Genomic DNA, 19,125 nt, shown 5'->3' on the forward strand with positions numbered 1-19,125 from the left:
AGCTGCACAATGTCAATGCACTACATGTAGTTTCAATTTCACATGTGGTTTTAATTGGTTATTTATTGAGCCATGTTATTATATTAAAGGGACATATAGAGATCTGTTAACCCCACAGAATTAAAACTAAGAGAACTCGTACTGGATGTGCATGTGGCAAAAATTGGAAGTATTTGTGTTTTACATGATACATGTATGCACTCAAAACTAATCGGTGCTTGTGCTCATACTACTTCCAATTCCTGGAAAATCCTAAACCAATTGTTTGGGATAAAAAATATTATCTTGTTTTGCCAAATGAAACATAGCTAAATCCTAATCTTTTAGTTCTAACTGGAAATGAAAGTCAAATTTTAATATTTGGCCAAATATAAGGACCAAAACATGCACTTTTAAAGTGTTTTTTGTATGCTGTGACAATCAAGCCCAAAGACTTGTACTAAGACTAATGTAATTTACATTCGAACTTTTGGAAAACGCATTAATTTTCTTAATACCTTTCATAACCAATTAACATAAAAACACTTAATCCATCAAACTCTGAAGGAGAATCTCCGCAAATTCTACAAGGGCAAGAAATACAAGCCTTTAGATCTGAGACCAAAGAAGACCAGGGCCATGCGTGAGGCGCTGACGCCACGTGAAAAGAAATTAAAAACCAAGAAGCAGTGGCGAAAAGAGAGACTGTATCCAAAGCGCAAATATGCTGTGAGGGAATAACTTTATAGTTAATTTAGATCAACGTGGTATGACAAATTGGACTACAAATATAAAACACTTATTGCAGACGTCTGGTTTCGGTGTAGTGTGGCAAACTCAAGATGTTGGTGATTCAAAATTATTTTTGAATATTTTTGCCACCAGAATTAGAGATATTTCCTTTCAAAATTGGTTTTCTGATATGAGTTCAAGGAATAAATTAAGAACCTACATTCAGTTCAAATCACTCCTTGCTCCTGAAAGGTACTTATTATTGATTAGAAATTTTGGTAAAAGAAGGGCCATGGCAAAATTAAGATGTTCCGATCACCCTCTCAGAATTGAAACTGGCAGGTGGAATAAAATAAACGCCGAGGAGAGGTTTTGCGAATTGTGCAATGATGGTAGTGTTGAAGATGAATATCACTTTGTTTTGGTATGTCCCTTTTTTCGGATTTTAAGAGATAAGTACATTCCTGTTTTTTATAGAGTCAATCCATCATTATATAAGTTTATCTCTTTGATGAAAAATGAAGATATTAATGTTATTCAAACACTTTCAGAGTTTATTTATATTGCTCTCAAACTCAGGTATAATATGCATTCTGATACATAATGTTTCTCTATTAATCTAAATTGTTGATTTTTCTTTCATATGCATGTAAATAATGTCTGTCACCGTGTAATTATTGTTTGCTTTGTACTATGGGCTGGAGGCCTACGTACTTAATAAAATACAATGAATGAATGAATGAATGAATAAAAACACTAATTTCTAAGCAAACTCATAGCCTATACTCCAAATTTTGAATGTTTAGACTTTTGCCAAGTCTTTGAATTTTGTGACTACAATCGTTATTACCCCAAAATCTATGTATCCAATTTTAAAACTGAAATGACACAAAAAAGACCCATTTTAGTTTTGCAAATTTAGATGCCTCATTTGTCTGGATAGCTTTAAATTTGTAGCCATGGTGACTCCCTGAAAGATAAAAAGATATTCCAGTCAGTGTACCGTTACATTGTCTACAAAAGCAACATTTTAAATGGGTTTAGGTGCAACTTTGTTTAAATCAGCATCTTTTCCATTCAAAGGTTTCTGTGGCAACATATTTTAGGCTATAAAGGTATCTTTAAATTTGGCTTCTTTTTGCTATTTCAGTTTTAAAATTTGATGCATAGATTTTGAGTTATTACATGTATCTCATAATGAAGGGGTTAAGTACTTAAAGTGATGTGTTTATTCAAAGGTTACCATGGCAACAAACATTACTTTATGTGAATGTGTTATAATGTGTTTGAATAAGACACTATATACCGAAAACCAGTCTCCCAGGCAAGTGTGTCAGATAACCATATTAGTCATCACAAACCTGCCAACTGTCCCTCATTTTGAGGGACTGTCCCTCATTTGGGGTTTACGAAAGTGAAAATGAGGGACAGTCCTATTTTCTGACAATTTCAGTGATGGCAAATTTAAATGTAAGAACAGCAGAAAATGATGAAAATGTCACTTTAAAATTTGCTATAGCATTCTCTTTAGTCTATTGTGATAAATTCAGATCTGCAAAACCTTCTGAATTCTGAAAGTATTGCACACCCCATGTCTTTGAATTTGTCGGTACCTCGTTTGTGTATATGTACATGGTTTTGCTCTCAATGTCCCTCATTCTGACTTTGGTAGGTTGGCAGGTCTGTCATCATACCTGATGAAGTCTTCCGATGTGAAGGACGACATATTGTCATGTGTAAAAATATCACTTGGTTTTCTCAAGCAAAATGGAAAGAATGTATATTTTTATCAACAAACCTGATAAATCTATTCAACGAAATTACTTTTTTTGGTTTTTATTTTTATTCCAGGTAAATGGCAAGGTAGGGAAGAGAGTGTGCTGTCGTACAGATGGGTGTAACAGCTTGGCTGAGTTCATGAAGAGGGAAGATGTCAATTACCAAAATGTGTCTAGATGTTATAAAGGACTTAGCAACCAAACAAGTAAGTACATGCCCTTGGGCACATTTAGGGCTCATATTGAAATATCCTACCACGTTTCACACAGAAAGAAGGCAGGATTCCCTCGCTAAGCTGCTAGCCCTCAGGAAAGCTTCGGTCATAAAACGGATGGATTATATGCATCAGTGATACACCCTGCCCAGGATTTTAACAAAAGAAGGCTAGCACAGGAAAGCTGCAGGATGGCGCACACCTTCCTGTGTAAGGGAATTTCAATATGAGCCCTTACAGAGCCCCTGATTGGTTAATTACGTGATATAGTCATCTTAGTAACCAATCAAAATATAGCTTCTAGATCTCTCAGTAATTTTAAACCTAATCCCTTCCAGCCCTTGCTGACTATACTTACTTACTATTGGCCAGCGAAGTGTTATGTGTAACCCGATTATCACTATGTCAACTGGTTAACGCTTTTAAGTTTTGCACCACAATCGAAATGATCGCAACACAAAGTCTATGGCATGTACTACCAATTTCAAAAGGTGCGTGATCTAGTTAACAAGGAGTTATGTAACCACTTTGCTGGCGAATTGGCTCAAAACATGATATATATGGGCAATTCTAAGCAAGCGTGCCCAAATTGTCAAAATTTAAAAGTCATGTGAAATATGTGATTTTGGTCTCATATTGTAGCTGAGAGTGTATATGTTGTGAAAACATAGGGTTTTCCCTTGAGCAAATTGTGTTCTATGTCAGAAAAATAATCTAGACTCAGTACACCGGTCGATCTTACCGTTTCCGATGTTGATTAAGATACTTCTTGCATCGATCCCGAGATGCGGAAAAAACCAATAGTCATTTTGTCCCACATAAATGAATAAATAACAAAACCCCCCGATCCCCGGTGGACTCACCCAAAAGGTGACGTCACACCATATGATCGTCCCTTATCCTCCTTGGTCTCCGACTGACACAGACGTGCCTATCGATTGTTCATAGCACTGTGTATCAATTTCTCGACCAAAGGCGAGATATACGGTTGTAGTTTCACACCTTAGGTAAAACCAAACCGGTATTGTTCGGCTGAGGATAGTTTTGACGGCATTTTCTGGCGAAAAAGTGACAAAAACGATCCAAAACTTAGCTACATATCGGGCCTCCGTTTGTATACGGGACACACGAGCAATTCAAAATGGCCGCTCGGTGACGCCATTCATTTTGTTTCCCACGTAAAACAACCATTGCAGCCTGTAAGTTACAATAGATGTTTGTACATACACATTGTATTTCATGTACGGTAGGTTATTGTTGCTATGTTAGGGTGATTACTCTATCGTTATGTCTTCATTACCGTCCAATAAAGACGAGTTAATCAGATATTCATACGGTGGGGATTGGTAGGGACCGTCTGACATTTTAGTAATAAAGTTAGCCAGTCCTTACTTTACCACTAACGTTAGCGACCAGCCTCCGTGCTCAGGTTTGCTTACTGGGCTTGAGTCGCGTGTTGGGGGGTAGCCCCCTCCCTTTTCTCCTCGCTTACCCTCGGCCCTGTCGGGCGTGCCCTTCCCTGGTGACGGAGCGGACCCACACCCGCTCTGTTTCACCCACAGGGAGTGCTCACGATCTTCTAGATGTCTTTCTTTTGCTTAGGACTCTCCGAGTTCCAGCTTGACGATTGGGATAGGCTCCGTCATCGCCATAAGACGAAGAAGAAATCTACCAAGGGCACTGGTAAGGTCGATACGGTGGATTCTGCTGTGACAGCCCCTATGTGTCATGGCAGGTCTGCTTAAGGGGGCTCCGGTCCCCGGACAAGCAGGCGGTTCCTTCCGGGACTGCTAAGCGGCGTCAAAGGCTCAGCAGCCAGCGAAAGCACTGACTATACGTCGGAGCAAAGTAGCAGGCAGCAGAGCGGTAACCACCAGCGGAAACCCTAGCGGGTTTTGCAGCAGGAGGATACCAGTCGACACGGTAGATTCTGCTGTGACAGCCCCTATGGGTCATGGCAGGTCTGCTTAAGGGGCTCCGGTCCCCGGACAAGCAGGCGGTTCCTTCGGGACTGCTAAGCGCGTCCAAAGGCTCAGCAGCCAGCGAAAGCACTGACTATACGTCGGAGCAAAGTAGCAGGCAGCAGAGCGGTAACCACCAGCGAAAACCCTAGCGGGTTTTGTAGCAGGAGGATACCAGCCCTCTAGCTTAAAATCCTCACGGGTTTTTAGCAGGAGGACACCCGTCTGTTGCAGGCATGTCTCACGGGCTCAAACAGCCACAGTAGTAGCCAGCGACGGGCAGCATGCAAGGGTACCCGGGCTTGCCTGGGTTGAACCCTAGCATGCATGGGTTCAGCAGAGACGATACCGCTGCTAACGCTGTGGGTGTAGTCTTAGCAGAACCAACTGGGGTTGTCACACGGCAGCGTTCCATGGCGGGACCGCCGAGTGATACCCTGGGCCCTAGAATAGCTGCTGGCTGTCCACAGGGACTGGCTGGCGATTATTCAGGGGTTGGGCTCGCAGTCTCTCACGGGACAGCGACCCAGGTGCATTCGGTGGCAGCTACAAAGACGCGCTCCGGCTTGACTTCAGTGGTAGCCGCTATGCACCCGCCCATAGCTGCCGTGAGTGGTCCGCCACACACAGCGACCTTGGGCGAAGCTCTAGAGGGTACAGTAAGTAGCTTGAACAGCCTAGCTGATCAACAACCCACTTATGTCCTCGAGAGCCAGCGGAGCGTGGGTGATCCATTACCGTCAATGGGTCAATTACCCTCTCTTGATCGATCACTGTCAAATCAACAGGGCATAGCTCCATTGATTGGCGCTGCCTATTCAGGTGGCGAGGTTAGTGATCGGGGGTAGGCACGCTCAGCTACCCGTGGTACTAGGCAAGCTCCCTCTAGCCAAGGGACAGCCGGTATAGCGGGGTACCCATACACACGGCTTGATCCCCTTGCGGGGAACGCAGTGAGGCATGGGTACAGTGGTACACAGCCGGGAGCCCTCACGGGCACCTACGCTAGTACCGCGCGGTACCACGCCAGCACACAGCTTGATCCCCAAACAGGGAACGCGGTGTGGCGAGGGTACAGCGGTCCACAGTTGGGAACCCTCACGGGTACCCACGCTGCTACCGCACCGGTCCCGCAGCACCCGCCTTCGTCGCCACAGTCTCTGTGGCAACAAGGGGAGGCGGTGCTGGTACTGCAGTACCATGGGGTTACCCTGGTGGCGGATCCTTTCAGGGTCAGCTGCCGGCGGGTATGCCCGTGGTACCCGCCGCAGGGTGTTTCTTCCACGGCCTAGCACCGTGGCAAGTGTCGCCTAGCGATGGCCACGCAGTACCATCATCAGCTGTTGACCAGGCCAGCCGGCATGGGGCTAACCCAGATCTTGATCAGGGTAGGCCCGTGCTGCTAAGCGCTAGGGCGACGGCTGCGAGAGCATGCGGACCCAGTGGTGCCATGGCGGATACCTCAGGGTCTTGCGGAGTACTCCCTCTTCTGCTGGCAGGTAGTCGGCGAGCCACACAGTGGTTATGCCTTCTTACCCGCTTTCAGATGCCCGTCCTCAGTTACCGTCATCATCAGAGCATGATCACGGATACTGTGGGCGAGGGAAAGGAGTCGGAAGCTGAGTCCGGTAGTGACATCACTACAGTCTCCTGCCCCCGCTGCCCCGCGAGGGGAGCAACAGCACTGATCTTCCTCCGGACACCCCTAAGGGGGAGTCCATGGAGGAGGACCAGGGATCCTTTCAGTAGGATGCTCAGCTGCTGCTTCCTCACAGGGGCGCCTGCACTCTCATTCCCGGCAAACCTCACGGGTAGATATCGTGGGGCTGTCGAGCTCAGTAGAGCTATGGCGCCCGCGTGCTTGCACGCTTCCTCTGCGTGTAACGCGGGAGGACCACGAGACCTACCTGAGGGGATCCGAGAGGGACCCAGATGTCGCTCAAGCGTATCACGCTCAGACAACATCTGAGCTCTTCCTTGAGGTGAGCCTATTAGCGGTGCTAACAGCTAGCCTCAACGAGAGCTCCATGGGCCTAGCCCGTCGGGTGTCCACTCCGCGCCGGGGGAGGGGCCTGCCACTCCAATCGCTCAACGCGATGGAAAGGCAGGGTCCTTTTTCTCTTTGGATGCTTCTGCGCTACGGTGGAGGACCGTGCAAAGAAGCTACCAACGGAGCACTCTGAAGAGGTCGGAAACTGCCCTTACCATGGGTAGGAGCTCCGACTTCAGCAGGCCGTGCACCACCAACAGTACCGAGCCCACTACCTCTGCAGCACCCATTTCTGGGAGGCGCAAGGGTAGCACAGGAACAGCTGGCAAGCCCGAAGAAGAGCAAGCGCTCTTCCAAGGGAAGCTAGGCAGAGCATTCCTGGGGGCTCAGCGGTTTTTCCACAGGGGATCTCCCAGTGGGCGACCGCTTATGGCTTTCACCCAGAGGTGGGAAACCATCTCTTTGAGCGCCTGGGTATGGTCAGTGGTGAGTGGGGGTTACAGACTGGCAACCCAGTCTCCCCACATTCGTCTGCACATTTCAGAGGTCCACAGTAGTGCCGTCAGACGGCCCCAGCGTCGGGCACTACTGACAGGGATCACACAGCTTCTCACGGCGGGCGATTGTCCCGGTCTACCCCCGTTCTACGGGTGATCTTGGAGCCATTGGCTCCAAGGAAGACCGGCGACGGGAGCCCCATCCGAACCGCAGGCCGTTGAACACGTTCTTCAGGCCCAAGAGGTTCAGAATGGGGACTCTCGCCTCGGTGCTAGCCTGCCCCATCAGGGGCATGGGAACAACATCGCTAGATCTCTCGGACGCCTATCTGCATATGCCAATCGCCTCTCAAGATCGGAGGCATCTGCGCTTCTAGGTACAGGATCAAAATTACCAGTTTTGATACCGCCATCCGCCTGTCCATCTCTCCCAGGGTGTTTAACACTCTTGGTCAGAGCGGTGGCAGCGTACCTGAAGCACAGGGGTGTCAACATCAGTTGCTACCTGGACGTTTGGCTCATATACGGACGCACTCCACTGAAGACTACGGGTCTCATGGGGTTGACAGTCCGTGGGGTGCGGACCCTGGATTTTTGATCAGCTCAAAAAGTCCAGCGTGGTCCCGACGCAGAACACCACTATTTGTAGGGGCCCAGATCACCCTCACGGAGGGGTTCGCGTGCTCTCACCTGAGCGGGTGATTTAACATGGTGCGGTGTGCCTGACTCTTGGCCGAGTCTCGGGCAAAACCCGCTGTGGCATGGATGAAGGTGGTAGGCCTAATGGCCAGTATGGTAGACCTCGTACTGTACTGCCGTTTCTACGTTAGGCTTACCCAACTACACCTTCTAGCCTGCTTGCAGGCCCAGTCGTCACCAATATCCCTCGCGGTTCCGTTGTCGGAGATCGCGCGAGAGAACTCTGGTGGTGGACCCATCAGCCCAATTTGACCCAGGGTGTCAGGTTCCTGCACCCCGGTATGTCACGTAGTGACGACCATAGCGCCAAAAGCGGGGCTGGGGGTCCACATCCACGGAGACTCCGTCTCGGGCCTATGGGGGCCATAGAGACAGAGTTTCACATCAACCTCCCTCGCTACGAGGAGGTGATCGTGGAATCACATACCGTTGTCCTGACGGATAACACAACCGTGGTAGCCTACCCCAACAGACAAGGGGACTCCGGGCCACCACGATTGAGCCTGCATGCACGACACCTGATAGGGTGGTGCAAGTTCAGGCAGATTACGATGAGAGCGATACACATCGCAGGCGTCACCAGCATCCTCGCGCACAATCTGTCACGAGGAAGGGTGTCGGGACCAGCAGAATGGTCCCTTGCTCCGCAGAAATCGCTCAGACGATCTTCAAGGGATGTACCACCCCTCGAAAGATCTGTTCGCATCTCATCGCAATCATCCACTGCCGGTGTACTGCTCAAGGGTCGCGGACCCCAAGCATTCACCGTGGGCGCTCTGTCCATAGACTGGGGAGGGATGACAGCTTATGCAGTCCCTCCGATCTCACTACTCATGAGGGTGGTGGCCAAGATCGGGTGGGAAGACTGCATTGTCATTCTGCTAGCGGCAAGGCCGCTGGCACTCCCCGTGGTACCAGATCTACTCCGGATGCCCGGAGCGGAGGTACCCAGTCTATCACTAGAGCACCTGCAGTTAGCTGCATGGCCCTTACCAGGAACACGCAGCGGAGGGATACTTTTCATCAGAAGCTGTTTTTCTCATCGCCGGGGCTAGACGGAAGTCTACCCTCCGTGCGTATAGCCAGAGTCTGGCTCCATACTACGCTTGGTGCAATGAGACAAATAGCTCTCCGCTAGAGCCTCTGTGCTGCTAGTTCCGGAGTTTCTGACAGAAAAGTTCCAAGCAAGACTTCAGCGGGCCACTGGGGCCAGCTATAAGTCAGCTGTCCTCTCCATTCACCGAGGTTTCGAGACGGGTCGACTATCATAGCCGATGGTTACCTTATTAGTCTCACGCCTCGACGGTATGTTCAGCGAGTGTCTACCAAAACGGAAAGTGATCCTCCTAGGGATCCCAACACAGTCTTAGATTACTTTAAGGGTCACCCTTTTGACCTTCCGTCAAAAGCGTCGCTTAAATACGTAACTCTCAAGATGGCTTTCCGGTTTGGCGTTGGCTTCGGACGGCGGTGCTGAGTTGCACACGGTCTCGAGGTTAGCTTCCGTGTTCACAAACACTGGAGCGACACTGTTTCGGCGCTCTGTTCTCGTGACTACGAACGGGCGCGGTGCATACCGACATTCGTCCCTCTCCAATCCCCAGGGTTGGGCAAGGTTCGGCTGAAGCCAAAGATAGGCTGGGGTGTCCGATAAGGCGCTGCAGCACTATTTCTTCCGAACACAAGCCTTGCGAGGGACTCACGACCGCATTCATCACCCTTACAGAGCCTTTCGGTCCAGCCGCTGTCGCAATGGCTGGTCCAGGTGTTGGTGGGGTCCGGGGATCGCGAAGGTTTCGCGTCCCACGACCCACTCGACACGAGCTATCTCATCATCTTGGGTATACCGTTCGGTTGTCCCTTGAGGAGATCTAGCAGGCGGTGTCCCGGAAGCCACCTTCGCCTTCTCTCTACGATACTTCCGTTTACGTTAGTAATCAGAGGCGGGCGGAGGTTTACCGGGACATTGTTCGGCGATCATAATACGGTGGTGTCGGGTACCAGGTTTTCAGACTATACAGAATACTCAGCATGGTAAGAACCAGTGTCGCTATTCTTAACCACCAAACTTATTAAGTAAGGAGGTTTATGTCTGTGATCGCGTGGTCTTTTTGTTTCCCGACCGTTGGGGAAAATATTTTCTGACCTCGCGAAAACCATCGTTACCCGCTCCCGATCCCTGATCAGATGCTGACCAATCTTGTACCTCCATCCGTCCGGTTACTTGCTAGATCGATCTTTCAGATGTTGATGCAAGAGTATCTTAATCAACATCGAAGCGGTAAGATCGACCGGTGTACTGAGTCTAGTCCCAAACAAAAATGTTTGGTAGACTCATAACGGTGCGATCTTACCTTTCGATGTTGATTATCCCGACCCCGCCACCCCTACAAGTTTGGTCCGGTAGGGGATCCCAAGTCGGATAAGGGATTTATCATATGGTGTGACGTCACCTTTTGGGTGAGTCCACCGGGGATCGGGGTTTTTGTTATTTATTCATTTATGTGGGACAAAATGACTATTGGTTTTTTTTTTATTTTTGGATCGATGCAAGAAGTATCTTAATCAACATCGGAAAGGTAAGATCGCACCGGTTATGAGTCTACCAAACATTTTTTGTTTGGGACTATTTTGCATTAATTTACATATTAGGCCAGTGAAAGTCGATTTTGAGTTTCCCGTCACCCGCCCTCACTTCATTTTCTGACTCACTTGAATTCATTATTGTGATTTTCCAAAAAATACCGATAACTGGTTATATTTGCAAAAAAAAAAGATGAATATCCATTTATTTTTTGTGGAAAAATCAAAATCAAAACATACATTTTGCTGTCAACTTTGCAGACTCTTTTTAATATACTTTTGAATCTCATTTGGGCTAAACATCCATCTTCAAGTGAGTGGGCGGCAAATAACAACACATTTAACATGCGTGTTGGTCATATAATGAAAGGCAAAAAAATAATGAATAATGAATAATGAAAAAGTTACCTCACTTGCTTTCAGAAATTATGTGACGGGAAACTCAAAATTGACTGTTAGGGGCCTTATTTGCATTTGAAATCCATACACCCCCAAGGAAGACATGACCATATATCTCCCACACAGCGGGTATAGATTTCATATGGAATCATGCACCCACCAGGTAACCCCATTTGAAAATACCGGAACACCCTCCCTGTGTTGCATCACAAATTTTAATCATCATAAATGTCCGTGCTTTCATACTAAAGTCCATACAATCCCTAATTTCATGGAATTGCCCTTATGTATAAGTCTTATTTTGACAAATTATTCTAATATTTTCTGATAAATAATTGGTATAGCAAATATATTAAGCACACATGAACTGCTTGATTGACTTATATTTATGAATTTTAATGAACTTCCTCCATGATATGTATTTTTTATCTTTATAAATTATTTCTGATTATTTCTATAAATACTCGGTATCAAATAGTAAATAAACTGAGCACACATGGACTGATTGATTGACTTATATTTATGAATTAGATGAATTTAATATCCTGATAAAATAGTTGCGATACTTTCTGATCGTAGGTTAATTACTTTCCATCAGTTATTTTGGGAATATTTATATAATATTGAATGGCTTATTTTCGTGTGATACAAGAATATATTGCATAAGATAGAAAAATATTGCACAAGTCGAAGACGAGTGCAATATTTTTCTATCGAATGCAATATATTCTTGTATCACACTAAAATAAGCTTTCAATATTATTATTTATATCAGGCTTTTGCTATGCGGTAAAATGAAAATTTAAGCTTACCTAGCCACCGGGTTTAACCAATGTGTATTGTATTTAAGCTTACCTTTTGACCTTCTCAGCTCTTTACTCTCCAAAGACAATTTTGGAATAATTATATATAGGGGTATTGGTAGATGTGGATTATATTTCCTAAGGTTATCATCATCCAGAATTGCCGCAATTAAGTTTGTGATTTTACTTGTTTATACAGTACTGAAATCTCCTGTGAGCCGTTCACGATGTCTGTAGTGTATTGTTGTGCTGTTGTATCATGACTTCGTGTTGGTGCCGTCACCATGGTAACACGCATACGCGATACGCGTACAATATTCAACAACTATTGTATTGCATTGTATTGTACAATATACAGTTTTATTGTAACGCTCAAAAGCCTGATATAAATAATAATGTGAATTATCTAACATTGTGCTTTGGAACCGAGGAATATCCCAAAGGGCAAAGTACAGTGTGTAGATATTTCACAATACCCCAAATTAATGCAAAGTAATTATTAACCTCATTCATAATTCCATCTGCATCATATTTTGTTCTTTTAAATTTGAAAATAAAATAAAATTATAACTTTATCTTTCATTTTCCCTTTAAAAAATCAAATCAGCTAGTTTGATGATCAGCTTTTTAAGAATTGTCTTGTGACATCTCGCCAGAAGCATCCTAAATTATTAATTCAAGACCTTTACTCAATCTACTTTCTTTAAGGTAATACACTATTTTAAAGTGTTGCGATTTGGTAGTTCACAACATCTTGCGAATGGTAGTGAGCTTTGGCAGAAATTGCATTACTCATTTCCTTGCGAAGCGTGTAGAAGAATTCAAATATCACAGAAATACTTTTGTAGGTCATGTGGTTCTTGAGTTATGTTGTAATGAGGGCTGAAACAACAACACTTTTGTAAAATGTACATAACTCATTAACAACAAATGAATTAAGCAAGTTTTCAAGGTATATGATTTGTAGAATGAACTTTTGCAAAACATCAAAGTGTTATTTTTCAATAATATATTGATTTAGACAATAAAAATTGACTTTTTCGGCTGCTTCGACCAACAATACCTCGTCTACCCTTAATACGCACAATATAGACCAGACAAGTCAACTATATCACTCTTAGCATGGGTCTACTTTTCAGTGTAGTGGTAAAATCCTAACAATTCCCGCCGATTACGAGCTGATCAAACTATTGCGCAATCGTCTTGTGCAATGTCCAAAATATGGCAGTCAGTGCATGCTTTAATTGTTTGTACGCATAATATATATATCACACAACATTGTCATTGTAAAGCGTACTTAGAACTACTTTTATACAGCGTAGAGATAGCGTTGTCTTGCAAACCACATGATCCATCACTACAGAAGTAGTTGTGACCTTGTCAGGAAGTGACGTCGGTATACAACAGCGAATAGCACACAGTGTCAACACCCTGTATTATAAATATTTTTTCCATACAGCTCAATACTCCGTTGAAATCAATATTCTATTATTGACACAGATAAAGAAAGTTTACATATGCATTGTGTTAAAGGACTTGCACCTGGGACTTAACTGAATGGGCTAAACGTGTTCCCTTATACCTATAAAGTATAATTGTAATTCTCAATATTAAATATATCACAATTTTTACTTTGGATTTCAAAATCTTTACTTATAAAATGCAGTAAAAGATATCCACAGCAAGCTGCAAGGCCCCGCTAATTAGTGTATTGCTTTTCGAGTGAGTGTACTGGAAACAAAACCCTGGTTTTACTTCAAAACAAATCGATTTTCTTGTAATAGAAACATCATATGGGGTACTAGAGCATGCACGATGCTAGATGATGACGATGTGTAGCACTAAAACGGATGGAAAGGTACTTATCCAAGCTCTCCCAGCTGATCTCTTTAATCTTGTGTACTTATTTTCAGGTGGCATGAAGGTGTCTACATGTACAGATACAAATAGTTTCTTCTGCTTTAACCGAACTACAACGGATGTCAGTGGTAACATAACAACCCTGTACAGCTGCTCAGACAAGGTTCAATCTGATTTTTGCTTTAAACATAATCTGACATCTGGGAATTGCACAAAGGTACGTGTTATAGGATCCACAACTAAGGGAGCTGGCATTTCCTTCAGAAGGGGTGGGTCCCAAATATGAAGAGCTTATTTCCAAACCGTGTTAAGTCCACAACCCCATGTGTCTCATTTAGATAGATAGAAAATAGAGCATGAAAAATTGGACCACATCTCTTTAACTTTAAAAAGGTTTTTTTTTATTGCTCACATTTTGATATTTTTCATCTTGGTCCAATTTTGTATAATATTGTATTTATGTATATTTATATTTATTGATGTATTTTTGTATTGAGGTACTCAATTCAACCTTTGGCTGCGATGTATTTGTTAATAAAACTTAAACATTAGATAAAAATCAATAAATATTTGTGATTCGAGACATATGTTACCATGAATCCTAAAAATTAAAAAATTAAAAATCACAATTGGTTTTCAGGCCACCTACAGAATGGAAACAAACTTGTTTTTAATCTAATGTTCTTATTTTGCTGGTGACAATTTGAAACTGAATTTGTATTTTGTTCATTTTTTTTATCACCATTCTAGGATCCTAAAAGCGAATACAACATCATGCTGTTGCCTGTCAGAGAAATGTAATTACTTCCCTGCAGCGCCTTCACCATCACCAAAACCATCACCAGAACCATCGCCGTCATCGGTAAGTCTTCCTCTCTTTGTCTCTCTCTCAGACTTGCAGTGACTTAACTCAAATGATGTGACTCAACTCTAGATTTACTGGCACCATTTGGTGACTTGCGCTTTGACTCTCTTCCTTCCTCTTATCTTGTCCTCCTCTCTTACAAACACAAGCACCATCGTCATCTCTTCCCTTCCCCTCCTTCCTCCACTCTCTGTATGGCTTCCTTTCTCTCTCTCGCAAACTCTCTCTCCTTCTCTTCCAACCACCACGAACATCAGAACCAATTATGACACAGAAAACCCTAGAGTAGAGCGTTCCAAAATCATCGGACTCCTTAAAATTCTCATTGGACCCCTTAAATTTTGGTTTTGCAAGATTTAAGGGTCCAGAAAAAATCGATTGGACCCTTTAAATTTTTGAGCTTGTGCTATCCCTGGTCCCATGCTATCATGAACCTGGACATAAAGTTGTTCTTCTTATTTCCTCCTCCTTTCACAGCATGGTATAAGTAAAGGTCTCATCACTGGCCTTGTATTCATGGGGTTAAACCAATGACTGACTGACCCTGAGCTTTAAGGGGAATACATGATTTTTAGGCCTCGTGATAGATTTCTGGATAATAAGTTGTTCAATTTCTTGTTATTTCCTGCTCCTTTCACAGCATGGTAAAAGTATCATCACTGGCCTTGTATTCATGGGGTTCTTCATAGGATTCATAGCAGGTGTTGCTCTTGTGTGTTATTGCTTCAAAAAGAAAAGGCCGTCAGAGGGTATCGACTTCAACTACACACGGATCACAGCAGACTCAACGGAAGATGCAGATTATTAAGGGTGTCCTACTATAATTTGAAGACAGAATTATAAAGACTAGTTTATGGGATGATGTCCTGTCAACCAGACCAAAAATACTGTACTGCGTAGGTCCGCAACCAATCACATCATGCTTTTGCCCTTACATCAGATACAAACTAGTCTTTATAATTTGGTCTTCAATTAATAAGGAAAAATCTATCCACTTCAATTACACCCGGATCACAGTAGACTCAACGGAAGATGCAGATTATTAAGGGTACCCTACTCATTAGGAAAAGTGCAGCATCTGCTTTGTTAACCCCATGGGCACTACTGTCTTTCTTACAGTGCCTCTAATTGGTTCATTACATGTCATATATAATCATCTGAGTAACCAATCAAAATAGAGCTTTTACATTTTTTAGTACTTTGAAGCTTAATCCCTTCTTATCACATATCTGATTGGCTCAATACATGATATATCTCTATTTGTAGCCAATCAGAATAGTTCTTAGATAATTTGGCTGGTAGTTAACATGGGATTATTACTACAAGCAGGTACTTTGTTTGGGAGAAAACCGATTCAAAAACTGAAAAAAATCTGCTTCCCGCATAAAAATGCAGGATCTGTTAAGGTAGCAGGTAAAGCAATACTGTGTTCACATGCCAAAGTGCCTATCTCTCTTTCAAAGCAATTGGCCCAGATTTTAATGTTGCTGCGTGGATATCGCTACACCTCTATTTCATTTATACTCCTGAATGGGGAGAGTCAGTAGAGATTAAGAGCCTTGTCTATGTGCACAAAACGTTGAGGCCACTGGAACTCGAACCCACCCTGGAGCTACCTGACGTTTATAGAGTTTGAAGTTTTTGACCGCGGTGTCCCTGTGTCTATTATTTCCTTATAGATTCTGCAATTTTATTTTCAGATTGCAAACTGATCCATTTGCTTCTGAAGATATATCCCATTCTGTCTGAGGTCATTTTATGAACGAATCCTAAAAATTGGCAGAATAATTTGGTTCAGTTTTAGGTGTACAATTCCCTGGTCATGGCAGAATAATTTGGTTCTGTTTTAGGTGTACAATTCCCTGGTCATGGCAGAATAATTTGGTTCAGTTTTAGGTGTACAATTCCCTGGTCAAGTGTATTATTGCACTATTGCCAATCATTTGAACAAATGTATTGACAGATTATGCTTTGCAAAGTGTGCTAAACAAGAAATCACTTGAGGCCTTCACAGTTAGGGACTGTGCAATAATTATCTGTCCTTCATATTTTTTGTAGCCATTTTGAAATCCCCACAGGTAATTATTGCACAGTTCCTATGCGCAAGCAGAGTTTAAAAAGCAGTACCGGATATGCTGTTAATATCCATATATTGTTTTTGTTGTTTTTTTACATGGGAGGGAAGAATGGTGCTTGATTGAAGAGGAGCACCTGCTTAACAAATAGTGGTGCCACTCCCAATTCCCCCACTTTTGAGGCAAAAAACCCCAAATCACACAAATTACCACTTTTTGTGGTAATTTTGTGCAAAATTCATTGATTTTGCCCCCCCCCCAAAAAAAAATTCACCTTGATCCCCTCATGCTCCCCCCCCAAAAATACCTGGTGCCGCCACTGTTAACAAACACACATACATCGGGCTATTCCAGTTGAAATCCATATACCCCCTATGGGTGACATGACCTTAATCTCCCGCACAGGCCGTGAAGATTTCAAATGGAGTCGGATTAAAGTCATGGCTTCCATAGCTTCAATAGAGGGTGTGTAGATTTCAACTGGAATTCACAGTTAACCGTGGATTAATTGTACACCTACCATTAGAGAACTCACTCAATTTCTATATGTGCCTTCTTCAGATAGGTGAGATACTGTGGACATCCACAGTTGGTTGAGTGTCCTCAGTTTATATACAGGCCCTTGTCAATGTTCATGGGCTTTTTGCCTGAGGGCCTGTCTTATTTTTTTAAAGTAGGATATAGGCTTGTTTCTGCTAGGAATTAAGTTATGAAATCAGTAGCGTAGCCAGCCAGGGGGGGCAGGGGGCAGAGTGCCCCCTGACAAAAAAAAATGAAAGAAAAAGTGCCCTCTGACAAAAAATGAAAGAGAAAATCAGGAGGGCAAGGGAATAGAAAAGGGCAAGGAGCCCTTTTCTAGCAAAATTCAGGGCCAAAATAGTGTAAAATACAAAAATTTTCCGCGCTATGCGCGCAAATTGTAACAATGAAGCCCTTTTTTAGCCGCATAATGGGCGAAAATAGTGTAAAATACCATTTTTTTAAGGCTACTGTACACATCATCCCAAAAAGGCCCTTTTAAGGGAAGCTCGAAGACATACAGTCTCTATGTATTGTATGATGCAACTGCAATTTTTTTTTTTTTTTTCCCCAAAATTTTATTTTGCCCCCCTGACCAAGAAAGCTGGCTACGCCCTGTATGAAATATTACATGCTCTTGCCAATTTTTGTTTTCTTTTTTTTTTTTTTTTTTTTTTGCAGAAAGGATTTTTAGATAATTTTGTATTATAGATAGCATGGCTAAAAACTTAGATTAGTTTAAATTTAAATTTCTTTATCAATTGTTGCACCATAAACCAAAAGAAATGCTTATGTGCAATATCACATGCCAGGTGGGTGGTGAACCTTCAAAATATAAGAATTTTCATGAGCATTTGAACAAAAAAAGACGCAATATAATTGGTCTTGAGATTTACTAATTTGACCTGACAATGGGTCTTTTCAAGTTGTTGTTTTTGGTTTTGACTCCTATTGGGCTATTCCATTTAAAATCCACCCCCGTGTGGAATATTTTGCTGCTATCTAAATTCCATCTGCAGCTTGTGTTTATTCAAGCTCGAAATTTTGCCACAAACATGTTAAATTTCAGTTAAAAACTTGTAAAATTTAGATGGATTTTGCACAATTTGGCCTCATGTGTGAATATTTTATTTGGAATTCCAAAATATCCACACTTTTTCACTTTTTGTGGAAGAAAATTGTTGGATCTTGAATTTGATTGGAATTCCAAAATCTTTCTCAGAGGGAGTGTTGGTTTCAAATGGATTATCCCATTGTAATGGCTAAGCTTTGTTAGAAGCTGTTATGGTTTTAACACTAACTCCTGATGAAGGACATAACTGTGCATCAAATCAATTCAGGTAGCCCCATTTGAAATTCACACTCCTTGCGTAGGAGATTAAGGTCATGTCTTCCATAGGGGGTGTATGGATTTCAACTGGAATAGTCCAAGAGAGAAACCTTAAACTTGAAACGACCCAAGGTCTGAGAAATTTGGTAGCGATTAGATCAGTTTAGAGAATATTATAATCTGGTTTTAGGTATTTAAACCAGGTTTTAAGAGATTTACTATAAATATATTTTATCAGTTTGGCCCAAAAAAAATATGTTTGTTTCCTGTAACAGGTCTAAAAGTCAAAATGTGATTTTTTTTTGAAAAAATCCATGTATTGAAATGGAGTAAAAGATGATTTTTAGCCGGCAGAGGAGTATTGGGTGGATTCTGTTTTATTAAAATGCAGTACTGACCCAAATTGATGCACAATTCACACACATGGGCTTGGTTTTGCATACACAAGCAACACTGTTTTGTTGTGTAAATGTGTGATGTTTTCTACAGTACTTTTTCACTATGCTCGTTTGTTGTGTAATGTGAAATGTTTACTCCAGTAGTGTTTTATACTATTTTTTGTGATTTTTTTCTGTTTTAAGTGAAAAAAAATAACGCTGTCAAAAACACAATGCGCGCTACAGGAAACAAACTTGTTTTTTCTTTGGCCTCAGAGTGAATATAATAATCTGATTGTTGGTATTTTGTATGTATTTCATCAAAAGTTTTATTTTTATCTTTCATTTCACCCTTCATGAAACAACATATTTAATGTTTTAATGTAGCGTAAGTCAGAGGTTTTTTTTCGAATTTTAAAGTATATGTTTATCACTATCTGGTAAAGGGTCAAAATATTTTTTT

At 42.8% G+C, this 19,125-nt stretch overlaps 1 protein-coding gene across 1 annotated transcript in view; it reads left to right on the forward strand.

Moving 5' to 3' along the window:
• The window catches only part of LOC140162539 (uncharacterized), a 38,868-nt gene extending 25,160 nt beyond the window's left edge, over positions 1-13,708 (forward strand). The window contains exons 4-5 of the mRNA XM_072185789.1: positions 2,563-2,695; positions 13,550-13,708. The gene's annotated coding sequence lies outside the window, so the exon portion shown is untranslated. The remainder of the gene's footprint in view (positions 1-2,562; positions 2,696-13,549) is intronic.
• Positions 13,709-19,125: the final 5,417 nt, after the last annotated feature.

The sequence above is a fragment of the Amphiura filiformis genome, chromosome 10, assembly GCF_039555335.1.
Source record: "Amphiura filiformis chromosome 10, Afil_fr2py, whole genome shotgun sequence".
In the NCBI taxonomy this organism is placed as follows: domain Eukaryota; kingdom Metazoa; phylum Echinodermata; class Ophiuroidea; order Amphilepidida; family Amphiuridae; genus Amphiura; species Amphiura filiformis.